At 38.7% G+C, this 26,864-nt stretch overlaps 1 long non-coding RNA gene across 1 annotated transcript in view; it reads right to left on the reverse strand.

Annotated features, from left to right (window-relative positions):
- The window catches only part of LOC138432789 (uncharacterized), a 92,696-nt gene that overhangs the window by 34,876 nt on the left and 30,956 nt on the right, over positions 1-26,864 (reverse strand). The window contains exon 2 of the long non-coding RNA XR_011253982.1: positions 13,855-13,918. This is a non-coding gene — a long non-coding RNA (uncharacterized lncRNA). The remainder of the gene's footprint in view (positions 1-13,854; positions 13,919-26,864) is intronic.

A 26,864-nucleotide genomic window follows, 5' to 3' on the forward strand; every position in this document is an offset into this window, starting at 1 on the left:
TAAACTTGTCTTGTTTTTGTCAAATTGCATTAGCTTATTATTTAATAATAGTAGCAAAATCTTACTGAGCACATACTTTGTGTCGGTAGAACATACTATATTCTACATGCATTGATTCTTTTAAACCTCATTATCACCTTATAAAATGGTACTCTTATTACCTCCTTTATTCAGATGAGGAAACTGATCCATAAAGGTAAAGTAAACTAAACTTAGTCTAGACAACTAATGTATCACAGACCAGAGATTTGAAGCCTGGTAGTTGGGCTACATGAGTCTGTGTTCCTAACAATTGATCTAAACTAACCCCACTTTTTTTCTTAATTCAAGAATAGTATATTATTTAGGATGCCTTTAGTTGCAAGTATCACCCTAACCTAAACTGCTGGCAAAAGTAAAAATAATTTACTGGTTCACATAACTAAAAAAACTAGAAATAGCAGTTGCTTCAGGCAAGGCTTGATTTATTGATTCTATGATGTCACTAAGAACTCAGTTTCCTTTAGTCTCAAGACTCTGTTTTCCCAAGATGGATGCCAGTCACATAAGAGGAAAATGCTTCCTTACTCACATTCAGCAAGGAAAAGAGTGTGTTGGTCTCAGTATTTCTTAGAAAAGTCCTGATTGTCTTCATGAATGAGCCAGTTTAAGTTGCTGACTGCCCCGAGTCAGTTACTGTGGTCACAGTGATAAAATGCTCTGCTTGGCTTAAGTTAGATCACCTATGTGTCCTTGAAACCACAGAGACCCTAAATGGGGTTCTGATGAAGCAGAATATAGATATTCTGAAAGAAGTAAAAATGTTAGTCTCTCCGTCGTGCCTGACTCTTCGCAAGCACCATGGACTGTAGCCCACCAGCCTCCTCTGTCCATGGAATTCTCCTGGCGAGAGTACTGGAGCAGATTGCCATTCCCTGCTCCAAAGTATCTTCCCTACCCAGGGACTGAACTTGGGTGTCCTGCTTTGCAAGCAGATTCTTTACCATCTGAGTTAGCAGGGAGGCCCAGATATTCCGAAAGCAAGCTACAAATGTGTACAGAATATACTATTTCTGTATTCAAGTGTTTGTGTTATATGTGTAATATATATGTACTGAAGCTGAAACTCCAAAACTTTGGCCACATGATGTGAATAACTGATTCATTTGAAAAGACCTTGATGCTGGGAAAGATTGAATGCAGGAGAAGAAGGGGACAACAGAGGATGAGATGGTTGGATGGCATCACTGACTCAATGGGCATGAGTTTGAGTAAACTGAGGAGTTAGTGATAGACAGGGAGGCATGGTCTGCTACAGCCCATGGGGTCACAAAGAGTCCGACACAAGTGAGCAACTGAACTGAATCTTCTATCATCTATCTATCCATCCATCCATTGTCTATCTTTGCCTGATACCTTTCCTTAGAGATCAATCCTTGAACTGAGAAAGATGCCATGCAAAAATAATCATTTTGTCAGGCTCCCATAAAAGTAGTAATGGCTACTGAAAACAACATTTATTCTGATTTAATTTTTTGGACATTTGGTACACTCAGTAAAACAGAGAAAAATAACATTTCATTGAAAAGAATTTTTTTTAATCTCACTAACTGACATAGTTAGCTATAGTTGTTATAGAAATATTTTTTTTCTTTAGTACTGTTTTTTCTTTTTATTTACATTCTTTTAGATACTAAGTACTTCTCTGTGGTATGGAACACACAGAGACTATAGTCTGATGAGTTTCAATGCCAAGGTTATATTGGCAGCTTGTGATATGGAGTTATGAAATTCTTGTCCAAAGCAGACATACATGCTTCACATCTGATGCTTAGAGACACCATTTAAAAAAAAAACAAAACCCTCTGGATTCTCATGTCAAGGCTAAACCATTTAAAAAGTACAATAATAAACATGCAAGTGGGAGAAAAGACAAAAAGGGATAAGTGACTTTGGTATTTCTTCAGTTTCTGGCATCCTAAACAGAAATCCTCACTTACACATCTCAGTGTTATGATATACGACATAGACAGTCTAGTTGAACCTAGAAATTGTGAATGAGAAAGTGACCTTTCTGTAATTGTGTGGAAATATTATCTTTTTTTAAGTCTTGTGTTCCTGTTTCAAATCAGCTGTGGTGATCTACTTAAATTGACTATCCTGTTTTATAGATTTATACAGCAAGGAATAAAAATATTTTATTAAATATGCATGTGAACTGTAGAATTTTGGGAATTTTCTCCACCTTTCAAAAAATTGTAAAGATATATGGTGATAAAATCTGATATATCTGAGTAGAATATACCTCTCGAAATAACAGTTGAGAAAAGTGAAAAATAAAACATCTTAATTAAACTGTTATTACACTTTTATTTTAAAAAGTAAAACTTTATCTTCAGATGGTTTTAGATTTACAGAAAAGTTGCAAGATGGTACAGAAAGCTCCTATGTGACCTACATGCTGTTTCCTATGTTACCAACATCTTATATTAGTATGCTGTATTTGTTAGAATTAATAAACCAATATTGATACATTATTGTTAACCAAAGTCCATACTTTCTACAGAGATTCTTTTAGAACAGTTTAATATATACAAAATTATTATGAAGGAGTACAGAGTGTTCTTATAGACCCCACACTGCATTTTCCCTGTTATTGACATCTTACATAAGTATGGTAACATTTGTCACAGTGAATGAGCCAATACTGATGCTCAGTGTTTTTAGTATTTGAAAAGTTCACACTTCATTCAGATTTCCTCAGTTTCCCCGTAATGTCCTTTTTCTCTTTCACGATCCCATCTAGGACACCACATTACATTTAGTTCTCACATCTCTGTAGGCTCCACTGGGTTGTGACAGTCTCTCAAACATTCCTTGTTTTTAATGACCCTGACAATTTTGAGGATTATTGATCAGGTAGTTTTATAGCATGCCCCTCAGTTGAGATTTTTCTGATATTTTATCATGATTAGACTGGGTCTCTGAGTTCTGGGGGAGAAGACCACTGAGATAAAGTAAAATTATCTTCATGTATATCAAAGGTATATGTGAGCTCCCAGCATTGATGTTACCCTTGGTCACCTGGCTGAGGTAGTATTTGTCAGGTTTTGTCACTGTAAACCTACTCCTTTTTTCCCCTTCATTCTCACACTGTTCTCTTTGGAAAATTACTTGTACGGCCTGTACTTATTGAGAGGAGCAATTATGTTCTACCTTCTAAGGACAGAGTATCCCAATTATTTGCAGTTCTTCTATACAGAAGAATTTATTCTTTATTTTTTCACAAAATTTTTTACTTACATTGGTATTTTAGAAATACAGTTAAACAAATAGCATAGCCCTTACTTAAATATTTATTAGGAAGAGTTGACCACATGGTCTACTAGTCCAGCATTCTGTGGTGGTTATTGTTCAGTTGCTAAGTCATGTCCAGCTCTCTGCGACCCCATGGACTGCCAGGCTTCTCTGTCGTTTGTTATCTCCTGGAGATTGCTCAAATTCATGTCCTTGAGTTGGTGATGCCATCTAACCATCTTATCCTCTGCTATTCCCTTCTTGTTGGTATTAATTGGAAATGTCCAGTATTCCCAGGAGGGCATGACATCCTCCCTGGGTATGCACTTAACTTCATCTCTGGATTATGGTGTCTGTCACATCTCTTCTAAAGTCTTTCTGTTTCCTTTGTTTAACACCACATCTTAGTGATAATGGATTACAGTAGTCTATAATCTTCTGGGTAAAGTAGGAAATATTTGGATTTGTTCTAATTGCATCTCCCTGAACATTTATTAGCAACAACCACAGCAGCAACAACAACAGTAAATAGTTGAATGATTTGTTGAATGAGCCCCATTATGCTAAGTGTTTGATATATACTGAAGCCTAACATTTGTATAAGTTATCATTTATTTTCCTAATTTTAAAGAGTAGGTACCCTTCAGCATATTAAATAATTTGACCAAGGTCACACAACTGGCAAATGACAAAATTGAAATCTAAAGTAAGAAATATAAGATTTTTCAAAATTGTAAGTTACCGACTACCTTTTAAGGTCTCAACTTACTGTATCACTCGTGGTATTAAAGACTCCAAGGATTTCCCCTCTCTGTCTGGTTGACTGACTTTTTGAGTATGCTGTTACATTTGCACCATTCCTGCACTTTGATGGCTTAAGTTTTTTTCTGTAATAATAATATCATGTGTGAGTCCAGTAATATCATGTGTGAAATGCAGTGATAGGAACTTTTTAGTGATTTGTGGCATATGCATTTGTGTTTCATCATTGGGATTAACATCATGTCTGCTCGTTGTTATTCTGTTCTTCCAATAGATTCCTTGATGCCTATAATTTTATTAACATTTTGACAAGAGTATCCATTAATCCATACCCTCAACTAATTGCCACTGACCACCTAAATATATTATGTGGGGATGCAAGCTGAAAAAGATTAACGTCTTAAGTAAAACTATAGATGGATGGAAATAATGTATATATCAATACATTGCAAGGACAGAAAGTGGTAAAAATTATGAAAATTAGTATAAAGAGTTCAGGAAAAAGATTAATTATGAAGAGGAATATCCAGAAAGGACCTCTTGAAGGAGGTAACATTTTCCTTACGTCTTAAACAACTGGCAAGATTTGCAAACATGTATGGATGTGAATGGGACTTTTCCAACAGCTCAGAGGTAAAGAATCCGCCTGTAGTGCTGGAGCCACAGGAGATACAGGTTCGATCCCTGTGTTGGGAAGATCCCCTGGAACTCCAGTATTCCTGGAGAATACTGGAAACCCAGAGAATCCCATGGACAGAGGAGCCTAGTGGGCTACAGCCCATAGAGTCACAAAGAGTTGGACAGGACTGAAGCGACTTAGCAGGCAGACGTGCATGAACATGAGCACAGTATAAAGTAGCATTGATCACCAAGACTCTCTTTGCTTCTCCTTCTTTTAGTCTCTCAGACTCCTTTAGGTGCTCATTATCTTCTCCCTGCCATTTAAATATAAAACAGTTGACTTCTGTCTGCGTTCTCTTCTCTGTGTCTTGTATATACACTCTATAGCTTCAGCTGTCAGTCACATGCTGAGAACTCCAGACTTTTCTGTTGTAAGAAGGCGGACCCTTTCCAGGGCCCAAAACCGGGCTCTTGTCTAACACTCGGAAATGAATTGTCCGAGGAGACACAGGTGCTGACAAAGCAAGAGATTTTATTGGGAAAGGGCGGAGAGCAGTAGGGTAAGGGAACCCAGAACTGCTCTGCCACGTGGCTCACAGTCTCGGGTTTTATGGTGATGGGATTAGTTTCCAGGTGGTCTTTGGCCAATCATTCTAATTCAGAGTGGTGGCACACGCCACCACTAATTCCTGGAGGCACACGCATTGCTCAACCAAGATGGATGCTAGTGAGAGGGATTCTGGGAAGTGGACAGACATGAGGTGTCTCCTTTAGACCTTTCCCGAACTCTTCCGGTTGATGGTGGCTTATTAGTTTCGTATTCCTTATCAGGATCTCCTGTCATAAAACAACTCATGCAAATGATTACTGTGGTGCCTGGCCAGGGTGGGCGGTTTCAATCAGTGTGCTTCCCCTAACATTTCTATTCACCTGCCTACAAAATATCGCAACAGGCATCTCAAACTCAGTGTGTCAAAAATAAACCCTGCTCATTTTCTTTGATATATAATAATACCTAGAATAACTTACTTTTGAGTCAGTCTTTTCTGGGTTCGAGTATAGCTTCTATCACGTACTATCTGAGAGATTCTGGGCAAGTTAGTAAACCAGTCTAAGCCTCATGGTTTTTTTTTTTTTTTTTTTTTTTTTTTTACAGTAAGACAGATAGTAATTGTGCCTGCTTTGTTTAGATATTATAAAAATCAAAGAGATGATGAATGTCTAAGCTCTCAGGGTTAGTTGTTATTACCATTATTCACACAATTGTAGTCAAGAATGCCATCACCCACTTGATCACCCAAACGCCCAACAGCAGCCACCACCAGTGAAACTCTCTGATGTCAGCTTCCAGCGGCCACCACCAGTGAGACTCTGATGTCAGCTTCCAGCGGCCACCACCAGTGAGACTCTGATGTCAGCTTCCAGCGGCCGCCACCAGTGAGACTCTCTGATGTCAGCTTCCAGCGGCCACCACCAGTGAGACTCTGGTGTCAGCTTCCAGTGGCCACCACCAGTGAGACTCTGATGTCAGCTTCCAGCAGCCACCACCAGTGAGACTCTGATGTCAGCTTCCAGTGGCCACCACCAGTGAGACTCTCTGATGTCAGCTTCCAGCGGCCACCACCAGTGAGACTCTCTGATGTCAGCTTCCAGCGGCCACCACCAGTGAGACTCTGGTGTCAGCTTCCAGTGGCCACCACCAGTGAGACTCTGATGTCAGCTTCCAGCAGCCACCACCAGTGAGACTCTCTGATGTCAGCTTCCAGCAGCCACCACCAGTGAGACTCTGATGTCAGCTTCCAGCGGCCACCACCAGTGAGACTCTCTGATGTCAGCTTCCAGCGGCCACCACCAGTGAGACTCTGATGTCAGCTTCCAGCGGCCACCACCAGTGAGACTCTGATGTCAGCTTCCAGCGGCCACCACCAGTGAGACTCTGATGTCAGCTTCCACTGGTGCAGTCAGTTCTGTCAGCAGAACGTCTCTTCTCGATATATCTCTTTTCTACCTTCTTCTCTGTCCCTACTTTCTACTTACTTAGTCCAGGCCTTAGTCCTACAATTATGATGAATGACAGCTGAATTATTGCTGTTGATTATATTTTGCTTTAATACTTTGAGTTGTTGCTAAACTAATGTTTCTAATATGCAAATTTGATTTTTCTTCTCCGCTTTCATCAGTGACTCTGTATTCTCTTTAGCATGATCTAGTCTCTGCAAAACCTCCTGAATTACCTCTAATAAACTCACTTTTGTACTGATTATATACCTACCATAATTTAACATTTCCACTAGTATCAGACTGAGCTCTAAATATATCTTTCTTCATTTATCTTATCCCATTGTTTGTTGTTTCTAAACTAGATCCTACCTATGTCAAAATAACTCCCACTGATTGCATGGGGGCCCCGGTTTTCAGACATATTTTTGGAAAGAATACTTGCTTAGGGTTCTCCTTCATCTGATACAGAATTCAAAAATAAATTTATGTTTGATGGACAGAGCTAGCAAAGATGCCTGGTATCTACTTAATTTGTCCTGTCACCAGGTACACACAATTACCCATTTATTAAGAAATAAAATGTAAGACTAAAAGCATTTAATTTTAATTGCCTCTGATGTGCACCATATTGTCACTTTTACTGGCTCACTATGGCTGCCCAGCTAGAATTTCTCTTTCATGCAAACAACAGGACTAAATTGAATTACATAAAAAGAAGCTACACACTGACTCCCAGCAGTATGTTTTGACAAAACATTTTGTCTCCTTAAATGATTTCAGATGCTGCAGTCAAAAGCCTTGACTGCAAGTAATGGGTTCATAAAACCTATCTTAAAAAAATTTTTACCTGACAGTAATGCTGTGCAAATATCTGCACTTCTAGTTCACCTTTTCCTCTTGTTTACATCAAGATTTTAATAGAATGACTGTCACAGAACAACCACTAAAGGCCACTGTTTGATAAGTTGCTGTAAAAACACACTGTTTAAAATGAGAATTTCCTTCCTAAATTCAGTCATCATGAAGGGTGATGGTGCTGGTGGTTAAAAAAATATTGAAGAAACATGTTTTCATGGAAGACCTCAATAAAATTCTGAGTTAAGTGACATTCTAAATAGCAGTGACTTTCAGAGTCTAAAGTTTGAGTTGTTAAAGCAGCATCTGGCAAAAAATACTGCACATAGTAGTTTCTCAATAAATATATTCCTTCAGTAATAATGACACCTGTTCTTTAAAAACATTGCTTCATAGAGTCTGAATTTACTCTATGATATTTAACTCTATCAAATAAAACATAATTTCCATAATAAAATTGCATTCATATTTTAAAGATTTAAATATATACTTCTTTGCTTATTTATTCTTAAATCCATGCTGTGATGAAACAAATAAGATCATAATAATGAATTTAAGGTTTATTTAGTGCCTAACTGTATGCCTTGCAAGGTGTTAAACACTTTGTATAAATTTTCTTTTTAACCTTATCAATCTGATGAGATAGATACTGTTTATAAAGAATCTATAAGAAGCTGTTTTATTTCTTAGAATTAATTTTTTCCATTAAGTAAAAATGTTATCTAATTATAATACCACAATATCAGAGTAATATATGGGAAACATTCAGTATCTTCACAGAATTACTTTACTTTTTTTTTTTTAACTTCTCAACAACATGTTTGGACTATGGCCTTATTTCTCATTGGGACATATTTCAACACCTGATTTTTTTTATTTTTAATAAACTCTGCAACTTCTTTTAATATCTCAAATTCAGCTTCAGTTTTAACAAGGTGAATTCCACACCTGTTTTAGTTTGGCTTTTCAGTTCTGTGAAATAAACAGCAAAAGTGTTAGCATTATCTACTTTTTAAGAACTTAAAATTATCATTTTAAATATCAAGCACCATAGTTACTATCACAGTATGAATTTGAAAATGCCAAAAATTAATTGTAGACTCTCATATATTTTGTCAGGATTGGATAGTTCCTTTTTTTTTTCTACCTTCAAAATTGTGCTAAATCCTATTCATTTCAATCTCTGTTCTTCAGTCCAACCTTTTTTCCCAAAGGCATTTGTTTCTTTGCAGGAGTTCCCAGAATGGTGTCAAATACGAATTGGTTCTAAATGACATTCTCTTTCTTAGCAAACCACTTCCACACTGTTAAAGAACTTTTGTAGTGTAAGATTATTGATACTATTTTAGTTCTCTTCTATTCTAAGTAAAATATCTCATGTACTCTCTTGCTCATTTTATTTCATCAGTGTCTATAATTTGAAAATAGGAAGGAAATTAGATTTTGGCCTACAGTGAGATGGTATTTGGGGGAATTATAACATCCCTTGTGATATTAAAGATTTACTGATTTACTCTATCGAAGAAGGGATGGCAGTCCATTTTGTACCCATCTTATTCCATAATATTGCCATTAGTATGTATTCCAAATCTATGCTACTTTTACAAAGTCTCTAGGAAGGGCCTCTATGAATCAGCATGTGTAAATCCTTGAATCTTGAGATTGAGACAGCATTTAAGATGTGCATCCCTGAAACTATTTCGCTATTCACAGCACATCATTTCTTCACCACAGGGAGAAACTTCAGAAAATATTGAATTCAACACTCTCATAGCAGTATTTGTTTACTCTCTTGCTTAGGAAAAATGTTTTAGTGCCTCTCACACTTATGACATTTCTAAGAATGGAAGAACCATAGTGTTAGAACTGAAGTATATCTTAAATATGGTTTAGTTATTCAGAAGGACAAAATGTGACTCTGATGTTCATCCACTTGGAAAACTCAGGGGGCAAATAAATAGAAGGACCCAGATGGAGTCTCCGGTTCATACCTGGTCATCTTTACCCCTGGACTCAAGATGCAATTAATGCAAAAGCATCCCTTTCCCCTTCCCCCAGTCTCTTACCAGGACTAGGAACTCTTATCTTTTGTAATACTTTACTTCCCTATTTACTCCAGGTCAAGTGCTCTCATAGAAAAAGAATCTGTGAGGATCAAGAGATTGAACATTAAGCAAAGACAATTGTATTGTTTTGACATGCCTGGGGCTTTGTAACCTTGAGTAAATTATGTAGTTGCTTTAAACCACAGTTTGTCCATCTCTAAAATTAAGATAATTATATTTATTCATAGCTAGTTTGAGGAATTTATGTGCTAATTCATGGGATGCATTTATCCCAGCATATAGAAACCTTCTGAGTCAGAATGATTGGCTAAAGACAACCCAGAAACTAACCCCATCGCCATAAAACCTGAGACTGCAAGCCACATGGCAGAGCTGTTCTCCTGGGTTCCCTTACCCTACTTCTCTCCACCTGGGTGCCCTTTCCCAATAAAATCTCTTGCTTTGTCAGCACATGTATCTCCCCGGACAATTCATTTCCGAGTGTTAGACAAGAGCCCAGTTTTGGGCCCTGGAAAGGGTCCCCCTTCCTGCAACCCTTCTAGATTTGTTACACTGTGTCTGGTCAGTTGGTATGGGCAGAAGTGAAGGTGAGTGGTTTCTTGATATGCAATTTATTGTGTCTCAAAGTCAGTAATTTATAGGTTTCTATTTAATATTCTTAATTTTTAAATAAACATTTTATTTAATTATAGTATTACTGCAAAAGGGTAAATTGTATGTTTTGCATACAATTTTTCATAAAAATATCTTGTTACTACCATATATCAAGAAATAGGACATAAGTGAGTGCCCGCGGGCTTTCTTTGTCACTATTCTCCTAATTACCATTGACTAATTTGCCTATTTTAAAACTTTCTGTGAATGCAATTTCTGTGAATGGAATTTGTGTCTGGTTTGTGTTTATAAGATTAATTTATGTTGCTAAGTATATCAGTATATGTTTATACTCATGACATGGAAATGTCACAAATTATATATCACTCTAAAGGTGATGTATGGTTGTTATTATGACTAAAGCTAATAATGTCCACTATTGGTGTCTTCTAGTGTATTTTTCATTTCAGTTATAGTCATCAATTATGTTTGTTTGTTTTCCATATTTTCTAATTCTTTGTTAAAAAATTACAACAAATTATGTAAAAATTGCCCCGTGCCTCCATTCTTACCCCAAGTTCTTTGATCATCTTTTTATCATTACTCTAAACTCTTTCTCAGGTAGATTTCTTGTCTCCTATTGCCAGTTCTTCTGGGGTTTTATCTTGTTCCTTCTTGTGTAATATATTCCTCTCTCATCTTGTTTTGTCTAAATTGCTATTTTTAAGTATGTGGTAGATTAGTTACGTTTTCTCCTGGAGAAGTAGCCCTCTGTAAGAGATGTCCTATGTATTCCAACAGTGCACTCTTTTATTGTCATCCAAGTGCCAAGGCCAGCTAGTCCCAGAGTAGTATCTAACCTGCATTTGTGAATTCTGTATATAGATTGTGGGAACACTGTTTTCTTGCCTCTGGTGTCTGTCCTGTCTTGGACAAAGTTGGTCTAGAGGTTTCTGCAGGCTTTCTGGCAGGAGAGACTGGTGCCTGCCCACTAGTGGATGGAGATAGGTGTCGGCCCTCTGGCAGACAGGGCCATTTCTAGGGATGTATCTAGTGGGAGCTGTGGGCTTAGGAAATCATTGGGCAGTCTATCTGCTGATAGGTCCGCATGTATTCCCACTCAGTTCTTTAGCCTGAGGCATTCCAGCACTGGAGCCTAGAGGCTGTTGGATGGGGCCAAGTCTTGGGGCTAATGATCCAAGCATGATATCAGCCCCCACGAGAGATGCAGATGAATATTCCCAGATATGTTCACCACCAGCATCTTTGTCCCCAGAGAGAGCCACAGCTGCTCCCTGCCTCCCCAAGAGACCTTCCAAGATGAGCAGGAAGGTCTGGCCTAGTCTGTTATGAAATTACTGCTTTTCCTCTTTGTCCTGGGGCTTCCCAGGTGGCTCAGCTTCCCTTGTAGCTCAGTTGGTAAAGAATCTGCCCATAATGCAGGAGACCTAGGTTTGATCCCTGGGTTGGGAAGATTCTCTGGAGAAGGAAATCACAACCCACTGCAGTATTCTTGCCTGGAATATCCCATGGACAGAGAAGCCTGCAGGCTACAGTCCATGGGGTTGTAAGAGTCAGACACGACTTAGCAACTAAAACACCACCCTTAGCTCTGGTGTGAATAAGATTTTGTGTGTGCCTTTGAGGGCAATCTCTATTTCCCCCAGTCCTGTGGGGCTCCTGCAATCAAGCCCCACTGGCCTTAAAGTGAAATGGTCTGGGGGCTTCTATTCCCAGTGCTGGACCTGCAGACTGGGGTCCTGACATGGGGCTCAAAGTTCTTACTGTGGCAGGAGAACCTCTGTAATATAATTATTCTCCAATTTGTGGATTGTGCATCTGAGAATTATGGGATCTGACTATATGGTGAGTCCACTCTTCCTCAGTTCAGTTCAGTTCAGTCACTCAGTCATGTCCGACTCTTTGAGACCCCATGAATCGTAGCATGCCAAGCCTCCCTGTCCATCACCATCTCCCAGAGTTTACTCAAACTAACGTCCATCGAGTCAGTGATGCCATCCAGCCATCTCATCCTCGTTCGTCCCCTTTTCCTCCTGCCTCAAATCCCTTCTAGCATCAGAGTCTTTTCCAATAAGTCAACTCTTCACATGAGGTGGCCAAAGTACTGGAGTTTCAACTTTAGCATCATTCCTTCCAAAGAACACCCAGGGCTGATCTCCTTTAGAATGGACTGGTTGGATCTCCTTGCAGTCCAAGGGACTCTCAAGAATCTTCTCCAACACTGCAGTTCAAAAGCATCAATTCTTCAGTGCTCAGCTTTCTTCACAGTCCAACTCTTGCATCCATACCAGTCTTGTTTTCATTTCTTCTTTGTGTCTCTAGTTGTAGAAGATCTTTTCTGATAGGTTTCAGACTTTTTCAATGATGGTTGTTCTGCAGATTGTTGTGATTTCTGTGTGCTCATGAGCTTAGGGTTTTTCTTTTCTACCATCTCAACTGTTTTCCCTTATGCTATTCATTTACCTAGTGTAGTACATTTTATTTTTTATATGCCTGAAATCTAATTGGTTGTGATACATTATGTTCTTATATATCACTGGATTTGATTTAGGATTTTTTATTTAGGATTTTTGCCTCTATGTTATTAAAAAGTTGGATTGTGATTTTCATTTCTTATTGTATATATTCATTTCTATTGCTATTCACTTGAAAAGAATATATACTCTCTTGGATTCAGTGATCTATACATGTAAATTAGATTAAAGTTATTAATCATGTTTTTCAGATCTAGATTTTTATAGATTTTATAGATCTATATTTCTATAGATAAATTTTGGGGTGCTTATTTTGCCATTGTAAATATGATTATCTTTCGCTATAACTATGGATTTTTCTATCTAGCTTTGTCAATTTCTTTATGAATTGTGAGAAGATGAGATGTTATTGGAGGGATATAAATTCAGAATAGTTATATATTCCTGGGTGATTAGCTCCTTTACCTTTATTAATTTCTCCCTAGTTGTGCTAATACTTATTTTCTTAAAATTTCTTCTATATGATATTAATGTATCATCAATAGCTTGCCTTCAATCAGTTGAACATGATAAATCTTTTTTCCATCATTTTACATCTAATTTTTATATATTCTTATTATAATTGAGTTTTCTTTCTGTGTTCTTACTAAAGCTGAGTTTTCAGTAAGGACTCTGAGTTTAACTTTTTAACTTGTCAAACAATATTAGTATTTTAATTGAAGTAGTTTGTTTACACTTAAGGGTTTATACCCATTGTCTTCTATTTCCCACCTGTTCTTTATTCTTTTTCTCTCACTTTTATTTTTCTGACTAATCATGCATTGTTATTTTATCCCAATCCATCAATTTATCATGTTTACCCTTTTATTAACATTAGAGTAATTACTTAAAAATCGAGACACATATATTTGCCTTTTTAGCCTCTAACATAAATTAGTACCTTTATCACTTTATAGTTACTGTGATGATCTTAAAATTCTAGAACTTCTTTTACTCTTGCATAGGGTAAGTCAGTTATTAACAAAAAAATCTCAACACAGAATCTCAATAGCATACAAAATAACAAGTGCTTTTTTTTCCATCCATCTTCAGGGTCTCAGGGGAGCTTGCTCCCATTTTTGGCGGTTGACTAGGGCCTGGCTGAGCTAGACTCTGCTGGGCTAAAAGACTTCAAGTGTACTAACCTGGCTTCAATATGCATATGCTCCATGTGTGTTCTTTCTGAAGTCCACACTGAGAGGGCAGCATCTGTATGGGGGAAGCACAGGTACCTTTTAGATGACTTCTTGCATTGCCTCTGCTAGTATTCCAAAGGTAAAGTAAGTCATATAGCTAAGCCAAAAGTCAGGAGTACAGGAAATACACTATGTCTGTGTATGTGAGAGAGAAACTAAAAGTTATATGGTTAAAATGTGAAATCTGTGAGTGGGCAAATAATTCAACCTACCACAATCCCTCTCCATAAAGATTCCTTTAAAAAAAAAACACATTTTTTTTTTCCAGACTCCTAAGAAAACAAATGTATATATGGACCTCAGTATAAGAAACAATAACATAACTGGCTTTCTCTTTTCTCACAGATGGATTATGGTAGATATAGGAGGTTTGTGGTGGCAAGATGGTAGAATTTAGTTCAAGAATATTTTTAACTAGATTTCTTTTGTTTGAGATTCCTGTGGAAGGTGAGAATATAGTATTGTACATTTCCCCTATTTAAACCTAAGTGGTGAAATCCTTAAATCTGAATAACATTCCAAATCTGTCTTTATGGATTGCTTTCTGAGTCTTCAGAGAATGGTTATTTTAATGTGCTATATTAAAAGAGAGAGGAATTTGGAAGTAATAGAAAAGGCCTTGGTGTATTTAGGGGATATGGGGTTTGGAGAAGAGGAGAGACCAGGGTTTAGGGGAACATAAGAGTGAAGGCTAGAACTGAGTGAATTATTCTCAGAGATGCAAAAGAAACACAATAAGCAATTTTGCCTGATGAAAGTGTAGCTTCTTTAGAATCATCATGACCATATTTTTGAGTGATATTAAATTGTCCACTAGCAAATGTTTATACTTGAAATGTTGCAAGATTCTTTATGTATCTGCTTTAAGACTGTATGAGAACTCAGATTTTGAAAATCAATTTTCCATTGACTATAATTAAACTATTAGAATTTCCTTTTCTATTTCTGTTGATATTTCATTGGCATTAATTCCCATCACTTTAGTTTTAAAGTTTCTCTTAAACTCCCCTTCTCTGTTAAATAAGTTAACAATATACAAACCAACACTTTTGAAACCACTTACAAGGAGTAGTTGTTTTCTAAGGAGGAATAAGAACCTTTTTATTTTTTCCCTTATCAAGAGCTACTGGCCATTGGGACAACTACATATGAAAAGCAACTATTTACATTTTAAAAATGCATTAAATAAAAAAATGAAATTCAATTTCTTATTGTTACAATCAAGATATGTTATTAATTTTATTTTACCTTATACAAGCCCTGTGTATCAATGTAAATTAGAGACAGAGAGAGCAGTAAAAACCCAGAGAAAGATGAGGAAGGAAAGATAGAAGCCCTATCAAGAAAAGACAAGGAAGCAGATATAGAAACAAAGGGAACCCTCCTACACTGTTGGTGAGAATGCAAACTAGTACAGCCACTATGGAGAACAGTGTGGAGATTCCTTAAAAAATTGCAAATAGAACTACCTTATGACCCAGAAATCCCACTGCTGGGCATACACACCAAGGAAACCAGAATGGAAAGAGACACATGTACCCCAATGTTCATCGCAGCACTGTTTATAATAGCCAGGACATGGAAACAACCTAGATGTCCATCAGCAGATGAATGGATAAGAAAGCTGTGGTACATATACACAATGGAGTATTACTCAGCCGTTAAAAAGAATTCATTTGAATCAGTTCTGATGAGATGGATGAAACTGGAGCCGATTATACAGAGTGAAGTAAGCCAGAAAGAAAAACACCAATACAGTATACTAACACATATATATGGAATTTAGGAAGATGGCAATGACGACCCTGTATGCAAGACAGGAAAAAAGACAAGACACAGATGTGTATAATGGACTTTTGGACTCAGAGGGAGAGGGAGAGGGTGGGATGATTTGCGAGAATGGCATTCTAACATGTATACTATCATGTAAGAATTGAATCGCCAGTCTATGTCTGACGCAGGATACAGCATGCTTGGGGCTGGTGCATGGGGATGACCCAGAGAGATGTTATAGGGAGGGAGGTGGGAGGGGGGTTCATGTTTGGGAACGCATGTAAGAATTAAAGATTTTTAAATTAAAAAAAAAAGAAACAATGAAATTGAGTATACTGAGCTGTAGTGTTAGAGAAGACTGTTGAGAGTCCCTTGGACTGCAAGGAGATCCAACCAGTCCATTCTGAAGGAGATCAGCCCTGGGATTTCTTTGGAGGGAATGATGCTGAAGCTGAAACTCCAGTACTTTGGCCACCTCATGCAAAGAGTTGACTCATTGGAAAAGACTCTGGTGCTGGGATTGGGGGCAGGAGGAGAAGGAGACGACAGAGGATGAGATGGCTGGATGGCATCACTGACTCGATGGACGTGAGTCTGGGTGAACTCTGGGAGTTGGTGATGGACAGGGAAGCCTGGCGTGCTGTGATTCATGGGGTCACAAACAGTTGGACATGACTGAGTGGCTGAACTGAACTGAGCATGAAGGAGAAATCAAAATTTTGACCAGTGTGAGAGATAAGAGAACTCATAAAGAATTTAAAAAGCAAAAAGGATTGAAAAGGAAAATGATATATATAAGGACACAGAGTGTTGGTAATTCATAAGTAGTTGTTCCAGTGAGAAAATGTCTTTTTTAGTTGTGAGCTAAAAAGTAAGACCAACTCTCATTTAAAGATTATTAAAATTTGACTAGTGATTTAACCATTGGTCACAGATTTTCTTCTACTTAAACCTGCCCAACATTGTTCAAGGTAAACTGCAATCAGAATGTGACTGGAGTAGGAATTATTCTTTGGATGGCAGCTGAGGTCAGAAAAATACTTGAAGACTGTTCAGAATTCTACTCATCTAGAGTTTGTAGTGATGATAATAAAGATCTCCTGTAAATAATTTTTGTCATTTTTTTAGACTTGATATTGTTTTCCATTAGTGGTGTCTGAAAGAGATGGGAATACCAGACCACAGACCTGCCTCTTGAGAAACCTATATGCAGGTTAGGAAGCAACAGTTAGAACTGGACATGGAACAACAGACTGGTTCCAAATAGGAAAAGGAGTACGTCAAGGCTGTATATGGTCACCCTGCTTATTTAACTTCTATGCAGAGTACATCATGAGAAATGCTGGGCTGGAAGAAGCACAAGCTGGAATCAAGATTGCCAGGAGAAATATCAATAACCTCAGATATGCAGATGATACGACCCTTACAGCAGAAAGTGAAGAGGAACTAAAAAGCTTCTTGATGAAAGTGAAAGAGTAGAGTGAAAAAGTTGGCTTAAAGCTCAACATTCAGAAAATGAAGATCATGGCATCTGGTCCCATCACTTCATGGGAAATAGATGGGGAAACAGTGGAAACAGTGTCAGACTTTATTTTTGGGGGCTCCAAAATCACTGCAGATGGTGATTGCAGCCATTAAATTAAACGACTCTTACTCCTTGGAAGAAAAGTTATGACCAACCTAGATAGCATATTCAAAAGCAGAGACATTACTTTGCCAACAAAGGTCTGTCTAGTCAAGACTATGGTTTTTCCTGTGGTCATGTATGGATGTGAGAGTTGGACTGTGAAGAAGGCTGAGTGCCAAAGAATTGATGCTTTTGAACTGTGGTGTTGGAGAAGACTCTTGAAAGTCCCTTGGACTGCGAGGAGATCCAACCCAGTCCATCCTAAAGTAGATCAGTCCTTGGTGTTCATTGGAAGGACTGATGCTAAAGCTGAAACTTCAATACTTTGGCCACCTCATGTGAAGAGTTGACTCATCGGAAAAGACTCTGATGCTGGGAGGGATTGGGGGCAGGAGGAGAAGGAGATGACAGAAGATGAGATGAGTGGATGGCATCACCGACTCGATGGACATGAGTTTGAGTGAACTCCGGGAGTTGGTGATGGACAGGGAGGCCTGGCGTGCTGCGATTCATGGGGTCACAAAGAGTTGGACATGACTGAGCACCTGAACTGAACTGAACCATGTCCTTATAAAATGTTATCTCATCTCAAATCTTATTCAGTCACAACAAATAAAAGGGACCCAATGTATAGGAGCTAAATATTGCTCTTCCTATTAGGCTATTATTTTTCCAATCTGTGAAAAATCAATTTTATGAGTTTTTACCAGAAAAAAATTAAAAATATGTAGATTAGAAAGCATCAGAGTGCATTACACAGAGTAATGGCAAAAACTGTTCTGTGAAAACTTTACATTCTATATAGGTGTGGCTGTTGTGGATTTCAGTGCCTTTCTGATTATGGGTTGTATAATATTGTGAGAACTGCCATAACAAAGTACCACTAACTAGATCACTTAAGCAACAGCAATGTATTGTTTCACAGTTCTGAGGCTAGAAATCTTAGATCGAGATTTCAGCAGGATAGGTTTCTTCTGAGGGTTGTGAGGGAGAATCTATTCCATGCCTCTCTCCTATTTACTGTTGGTTTCCTGGCAACCTTTAGTGTTCCTTGGCTTATAGACACATCCCCCAGATCTCTGCCTTCATATTCGTACAGCATTCTCTATATGTGGATTTCTCTTTCTGTGTGCAGATTTCTCCTTTTCATAATGACACAGTCATGCTGTGTTCAGGCCCACCCTAACGACTTCTTAACTCATCTGCGGAGACCTTATTTCCAAATAAATCCACATTCAGGAACACTTGGGAACTAGGAGTTTAATGTCTCTTTGGGCCCCAGTTCAACCCAGAAGATAGGTCATGATCAAAAAGTTTGAAAGTCTCTGCATAGGCGTTCCTTGTCCACATTTAGCCCATAAAACCAAGCTATTCAAAAAGAGCGAAATTGTGTATTGATTTAAGGATGCAGTATGGTATAAAGTGTACTGATTTGGGGTGGTCCTCTCTGACCCTAATAACCACAGGCAAATAATTTGTATGATTCTAATTATACTTCTTTCTATTTGAGCAGCTGACACACATCTTTCAAGGTGTTTAGAAAGTTAATAAGAAAGCTGAATAATGATTTTAAGGTCATATTTATGTCTACCTAAACTAAATTTTTTATTGGACCTTTAAAGCATAGCCAGTATTTATGTAACACTTTAGTCATTTATTAAAATATATTATCAAAATGTGTTTCTATTAATCAAATATAATTCTTAAGATTGAGTTCTTTAGGGGGATGTATGTAGATGCTAGGTATTTACAACTAGCTGCTCATATTTATTCCCTAATTCTTAATCACACTACTGTATGCAGTCATCAATTTTCTGACAACCATCTGCTTAGATGTCATTCATTCCTTCCACCCCATCTAGTTGAAATTAAAATATTGACAGAAATAATTTTTGCATGGAAAGTGGAAAAGCTAATAGGGTTGGTAAAACTAGATTGGTTTTTGCATGCTTTGCCCCTGACAATATTCCGACAATTGTTCACTTCTTCAAGTCATGCAGTACTACAGGAAAATAAAATATAAAGCAAAAATTTGAGCAGTGTAAGGCGGATTTCTTCTGATGGTCTTAAAATATTCCTGAAACATTAAAAAGAAAGAAAGAAAAAAGACTGCAAAGCTGTAACTATATCTTATGGTGACTATATGTAGTTAGATGAGTAGCAGCAGTAGACATAAAATGTTATTCTGCCCTTTTACAAATACATAATGACAATAACAGCAACAAAACATAAGTAATGGAGAAAACAGTTCAAAAAGCTTTACAGTATACCAATTACAAATTTACTTTGAAATTCTTTATATCCCTAGTATATACCGTATTAAAAATACTTAATATTTAAATAATCCAATCTGAAATTCTTTTTGACCTTAGCAAAGACTATTCAGCCACTGAAAAATTCTAAGCTTAGATTTTAGAATTTCCCTAGCTGGTACATTATTAAACTAAAAACTTGATTTCCTACTCTTGAAGACCTCACGAGCTAATAAATGAATGTGTCAATAAATGGTTTGGGTTTATCCTCCTCAAAACGTAAAGTAGTATCTCCCAGGGGAGTGGAAGACATAAATACTCATAATTTATTTGATTTAAAAATTTCATTCATGTAGGCAATAGATGACTATATGACTAATAGTGAAGTCTAGTGAATAGGGTTATGTTAAAAGGATGCATTGATAAGGACAGGGATTAAGAGCAAAAAGTGAATGGCTGTTTGAAAGAATCAGGTTTAGTCACAAGATCCATAAAAAAACCAGAAGCAAGAAAAATAGTAAAGTTGTTTCCTTTGTGCTCTTTTCTAATGCATTGGAGGATTTTTTCATTCTTGAATCACAAATGCCTAGCATAGAGCAAATCTTTTGTCAATGATTCCTGGGTGTCTCAGAGACTTTCCCAACATCATTCCACAACCTCCTTTTTCTAAATCGTATCTCTGGCCATATCTCTTACTGTACCTTAGGATGGGTACTTGTATATCTCCCTGTGTTGATTTTATTTTCTTCTTGTCAGATCTCACTCTAGTTTCCTTCTCTTCCTCCAAATATGTTTGTAGTTATTTATACAGATGAGTAAGTGGTTTATGGGTAAATTCCCCAAGCCAGATTAAGGAGTCCTCAGAGACAAGGATAGCAAATGTGTTTTAAAACTATTTTTGTTCCTAGAGCTAAGAACATATAAGTCCATAATAAAACTGACTTTGTATTTTGCACCAGAGAAACGGCAACAACATACCCTAGTAAAAATTTTGCAGAGGTCATGAGAGCTGTACGCTGACTTATTTTGCACTCCAATTTAGGCGATAATGTTCAGCTTTCAAAAGGCTTTGGGAAAATAGTAACAATAACAACCCCATCACCACCACCACCACTAAATAAACTTTTCCTCTTATTCTCTTATTCCTAGCTCTATGTCTACTGACAGGACAGCTTTCTTTCAAAGCTATTACAGCTCTCTTCTGCTGCTAAGGATTTTAGGTCATCTTACACTTTGTAGTTGTTTTATTGCCATTGTTGCTCTTGGTCAGGGGAGTTGTGTGTTGACTTTAGGGTGGAGTCATACAAAGGAAGGAGCTTCCCCGGTGGCTCAGATGGCAAAGAATCTGCCTATAGTGCTGGAGACTTGGGTTTGATCCCTGGGTTGGGAAGATTCCCTGGAGAGGGAAAGGCTACCCACTCCAGTATTCTTGGCTAAAGATTCCCATGGACAGAGGAGCCTGGCAGGCTACAGTCCATGGCGTCCCAAAGAGTTGGATATGACTGAGTGGCTAACACTTTCACTTTCTTTATACAAAGGAAGAATCACTGGTTTTAAAAGAAAGTCTTGTGGCTCTAACAGTAGAAATGTGTTTTGTTTTGTCATACATTTCTTCATTAAAATGTTTGATGACTCAAAGCACAGATTTTTATTCTGTGTTTTTTCTTGAGGTCTAAGGGGACAAGAATTGATGCTTTTGAACTGTGGTGTGGAGAAGACTCTTGAGAGTCCCTTGGACTGCAAGGAGATCCAACCAGTCCATTCTGAAGGAGATCAGCCCTGGGATTTCTTTGGAAGGAATGATGCTAAAGCTGAAACTGCAGTACTTTGGCCACCTCATGCAAAGAGTTGACTCATTGGAAAAGACTCTGATGCTGGGAGGGATTGGGGGCAGGAGAAGGGGATGCCAGAGGATGAGATGGCTGGATGGCATCACTGACTCGACTGACATGAATCTGAGTGAACTCCGGGAGTTGGTGATGAACAGGGAGGCCTGGCGTGCTGCAGTTCATGGGGTCGCAAAGAGTTGGACATGACTGAGCAACTGAACTGGACTGAAATGAAGGGGACACATAACTGCCCTCTGCCTTTCCCCAGTAGCATATTGGACACCTTCTGATCAAGGAGGCTCATCTTTCAGCATCATATCTTTTAGCATTTTCATAATGTCCATGAGGTTTTCCAAGCAAGAATACTGGAGTTAGTTATCATTTCCTGTTCCAGTAGACCACATTTTATCAGAACTCTTCAGCTTGACCTGTCTCTCTTGGGTGGTCCTGAATGGCATGGCTCATGGCTTCATTGAGTTATACAAGCTCCTTTGCCACAGAAGCAGAAGAGATTAAGAAGAGGTGGCAAGAATACAGTAATAGTCTTAATGATCCGGATAACTACAATGGTGTGCTCACTCACCTAGGGCCAGACATCCTGGAGGGTGAAGTCAAGTGGGTCTTAGGAAGTAAGTCTATGAACAAAGCTAGTGGACGTGATGGAATTCCAACTAAACTACTTAAAATCCTAAATCACGATGCTGTTAAAGTGCTGCACTCAATATGTCAGCAAATTTGGAAAACCTAGCAGTGGCCTAGGACTGGAGGATGTCAGTTTCATTCCAATCCCAAAAAAGGAGAATGCCAAAGAATGTTCAAAGTATTGAAAAATTGTGCTCATTTCACATGCTAACAAGTTCAGTCCAGTTCAGTCACTCAGTCGTGTCCGACTCTTTGCGACCCCATGAATCGCAGCACGCCAGGCCTCCCTGTCGATCACCAACACCCGGAGTTCACTCAGACTCACATCCATTGAGTCAGTGATGCCATCCAGCCATCTCATCCTCTGTCGTCCCCTTCTCCTCCTGCCCCCAATCCTTCCCAGCATCAGGGTCTTTTCCAATGAGTCAACTCTTCGCATGAGGTGGCCAAAGTACTGGAGTTTCAGCTTTAGCATCATTCCTTCCAAAGAAATCCCAGGGCTGATCTCCTTCAGAATGGACTGGTTGGATCTCCTTGCAGTCCAAGGGACTCTCAAGAGTCTTCTCCAACACCACAGTTCAAAAGCATCAGTTCTGTGGTGCTCAGCTTTCTTCACAGTCCAACTCTCACATCCATACATGACCACTGGAAAAACCATAGCCTTGACTAGACGGACCTTAGTTGGCAAAGTAATGTCTCTGCTTTTTAATATGCTATCTAGGTTGTTCATAACTTTCCTTCCAAGGAGTAAGCGTCTTTTAATTTCATGGCTGCAGTCACCATCTGCAGTGATTTTGGAGCCCCAAAAAATAAAGTCTGACACTGTTTCCACTGTTTCCCCATCTATTTCCCATGAAGTGATGGGACCGGATGCCATGATCTTCATTGTCTGAATGTTGAGATTTAAGCCAACTTTTTCACTCTCCACTTTCACTATCATCAAGAGGCTTTTTAGTTCCTCTTCACTTTCTGCCATAAGGGTGGTGTCATCTGCATATCTGAGGTGACTGATATTTCTCCTGGCAATCTTGATTCCAGCTTGTGTTTCTTCCAGTTCAGTGTTTCTCATGATGTACTCTGCATAGAAGTTAAATAAGCAGGGTGACAATATACAGCCTTGATGTACTCTTTTTCCTATTTGGAACCAGTCTGTTGTTCCATGTCCAATTCTAACTGTTGCTTCCTGACCTGCATACAGATTTCTCAAGAGGCAGGTCAGGTGGTCTGGTATTCCCATCTCTCTCAGAATTTTCCACAGTTTATTGTGATCCACATAGTCAAACACTTTGGCATAGTCAATGAAGCAGAAATAGATGTTTTTCTCAAGGTTATGCTCAAAATCCTTTGAGCTAGGCTTCTGCAGTATGTTATCTGTGAAATTTCAGATGTACAAGCTTCATTTTGAAGAGGCAGAGGAACCAGAGATCAAATTGCTAACATTTGTTGGATCGTGGAGAAAGCAAGGGAGTTCCAGAAAAGCGTCTACCTCTACTTCATCGACTATGCTAAAGCCTTTGACTGTGTGGATCTATAAACTGTGGAAAATTCTTAAAGAGATGGAATACCAGACCATCTTACCTGCCTCCTGAGAAACCTGTATGCAGGTCAAGAAGCAACAGTTAGAACTGGACATGGAACAACAGACTGGTTTCTGATTGGGAACGGAGTACGTCAAGCCTGCATAGTTGTCACCCTGCTTATTTAACTCAAGCACAGAGTTGTTTAGTCATTAAGTCATGTCCAACTCTTTTGAGAGCCCATGGGCTGTACCCCACCTGGGTCTTCTGTCCGTGGAATTTCCCAGGCAAGAATACTGGAGTAAGTTGCCATTTCCTTCTCAAGGGGCATATTCCTGACCGAGGATTGAACATGAGCCTCCTGCATTGGCAGGGGAATTCTTTACCACTGGGCCACCAGGGAAGCATATGCACAGTACATCATGTGAAAGGCCAGACTGGATGAATCTCAGGCTGGTTTATCAAGAATCCTGGGAGGAATGTCAACAACCTCAGATATGCAGATGATACCACGCTAATGGCTGAAAGTGAAGAGGAACTAAATAATAGCTTCTTGACGAGGGTGAAAGAGGTGAGTGAAAAAGCTGGCTTAAAACTCAACGTTCAAAAAACTAAGATCATGGCATCTGGGCCCATCACTTCATGACATATAGAAGGGGAAAAAGTGGGAGCTGTGATAGAATTTATTTTCTTGGGCTCCAAAATCATGGTGGACAGTAACTGCAGCCATGAAATTGAAAGACGCTTGCTCCTTGGGAGGAAAGCTATGACAAACCTAGACAGCATATTAAAAAGCAGAGACATCACTTTGCCAACAAAGATCTTTAGAGCCACAGCTATGTTTTTTCCAGTAGTCATGCGTAGATGTGATGGTTGGAACATAAAGAAGGCTGAGTGCCAAAGAATTGATGTTTTCGAATTCTGTTGTTGGAGAAGACTCTTTAGAGTCCCTTAGACTGCAAGGAGATAAAAACCAATCAATCCTAAAGGAAATCAACCCTGAATATTCTTTGGAAGGACTGATGCTGGAGCTGTAGCTCCACTACTTTGGCTACCTGATGGGAAGAACTGACTCGTTTGAAAAGACCCTGATGCTGGGAAAGATTAATGGCAGGAGGAGAAGGGGACGATAGAGGATGAGGTGGTTGGATGGCATCACCGACTCGAGGGACAAGAATTTGGTCAAGCTCTGGGAATTGGTGATGGATAGGAGGGCCCAGCATGCTGCAGTCCACGGGTCACATAGAGTCGGACACGACTGAAGAACTGAACTGGACTGCGATAGGTAAAGGGAGAAATATAATGCAATATAAAGTCATAGTAAAGGCAGGAGGGGCAGCGAAAAAAGTGGGGATACAAGAAAATGTTTCACATAGAATTTCAATGAGGTTTTGAAGATAAGGAGAAATTAGAAAACAAACATAAATATTTTGGGCAGAGGGAATAGTATTTTCAAAACTACAGAGTTGTGAAAAGGCTTAGTTTATTAGGGAAATGATACAGTGTGATCAATATAGAAGTTGTTTATCTAGAGAATAGGCATCAAATAATGATATGTTGGTGTTTGTCCATCCTTTTTAGGTCAGGAAGGAATCCTGATTCATATTTAAATTTCAGCTCACAGACACCACCCCATCAGCCACAGAGTTTTGAGAGGTCAAGGTAGAAAATCCTGTTTAAGCTGAGAAGACATCAGTGCACATTTCGCAGGGCAGGTTCCCTCCTCTCTCATTGACTATAACTCATGAGGATGCAGAGTGGTTTATAGGCCATGTTAAAGTATGGACTTTAGGATTTGGCACCCATGATCAGGCCAGTACTTCACCAGTGGATTTTACTGTCAAGAGGACTGTGCCTACGTTAAAGATGGAGCGGGAACTGAAAGGCCATGAATTATAGCTTTGTCCTATTGAAGACTGAAAAAGTGCTGAAGTTAGGAAAATTAAGTGACTTGTCCAAGGTCAAAATATTTATCAGTGAAAACCTGGTCCTGGAACAAGGGTTTCTGGCTCCCAGATCAGTATCACATCCATTGTATCTTGTGCTGGTCTCATCAGATGGAGGTATTTGCTGATATATGAGAGGACTAAGAAGTTTAATACATGAAAGAAATGATAAGTTCCCTGAGGAGCTTTGAAGTTAATAGACTTCTAATCAATTTTTTTTCTGAGCAATCTTGCCTTAAATTTGTCCGTAATTCTGGATTTCCAATAACACAAACGTTACTGAATTTTCAGAAAAAAAATAAAGTCATTCTTTTCTGGTTATTTAGATACCATCTAGATAGCACTAGTTTGAACCTGGTTGAGCCCACCTGATATTATCTGTATAATCCAGGTTTAGGGCAGTATCAGCCTGTGTCCCAGTAAGCAAAGGAGAGAACACTTATAAAGGGCAATAGAAGAGACTTAAGCAAAGGCACTATTTTCAGAGAAGTAGGTAATATTAAGGGAGACTAAGGGATAGCGAATCACCCTGGGACTAGCAATGGTAGGAGAAATGTTAACAAATGAAAGCCTAAAGAGGGAAGGAGAAAAAACTGTTTCTAGAAATATTAGTAATGTTAAGAGATGGCCTTCAGAAATTAACTGTGGCTGTCAGTGTAGGAATATACTCATTGCCAATCTGAGGCACAGCAGGGAGAAAACCAGTAATTATAAATACTCTAACTCCAGTTTCTTCTTGCCCTCTGATCTCCTCAGTGCCTCAGTTTGATCAAACCCAACAGTAAATCAGAGAACAAGGCCATACAAGTTAGCCTCCAAGGGCCCAAAGAAGAATGGATAAAGGTAGGAGTGGATATGGAAGAGAAAATGGAAAATATTCCAGGACAGAGCAAATAGAAAATATCCATGCCCTGGCGCAGGATATCTTTAGTCCTCCCGTCCACAACCCTTCCTGGATATACAACTCACCAAACTGCTCTGATTTCAAAAAGTTTACCTGATACTACTGGGAGCATTATGTAAATATGAATAGTTTGGCTGAGCAGTGACTAAGGAGAGAGGGAAACATGACCTCCATCTGCAAGCAGTGGTGGGAATGGAAATGATTTCCTGTGGGAACTCGGCTGGTATTATTGTTAAATCATTTGTATACTGTTAAATGAGTTACGGGCTGGTGGGGCAAAGAGGTCTTGGAACTGTGTTTGCTGGCATTCTCCCTACCTCCATCATTGTCTACAAGCTTTTGAAAGGTTGGAAAAACAGCAAGAGAAAGGTCTGATTCAAGGTGATAGAACCAGAAATAGTAAAGTAAATTTAGGAGAAGGATATTGTAAGTTAAAAAACAGAAAAGTACTATTGGCAGAAGTTAATTT

The sequence above is a fragment of the Ovis canadensis genome, chromosome 2 (genome assembly GCF_042477335.2).
Source record: "Ovis canadensis isolate MfBH-ARS-UI-01 breed Bighorn chromosome 2, ARS-UI_OviCan_v2, whole genome shotgun sequence".
Lineage (NCBI taxonomy): Eukaryota > Metazoa > Chordata > Mammalia > Artiodactyla > Bovidae > Ovis > Ovis canadensis.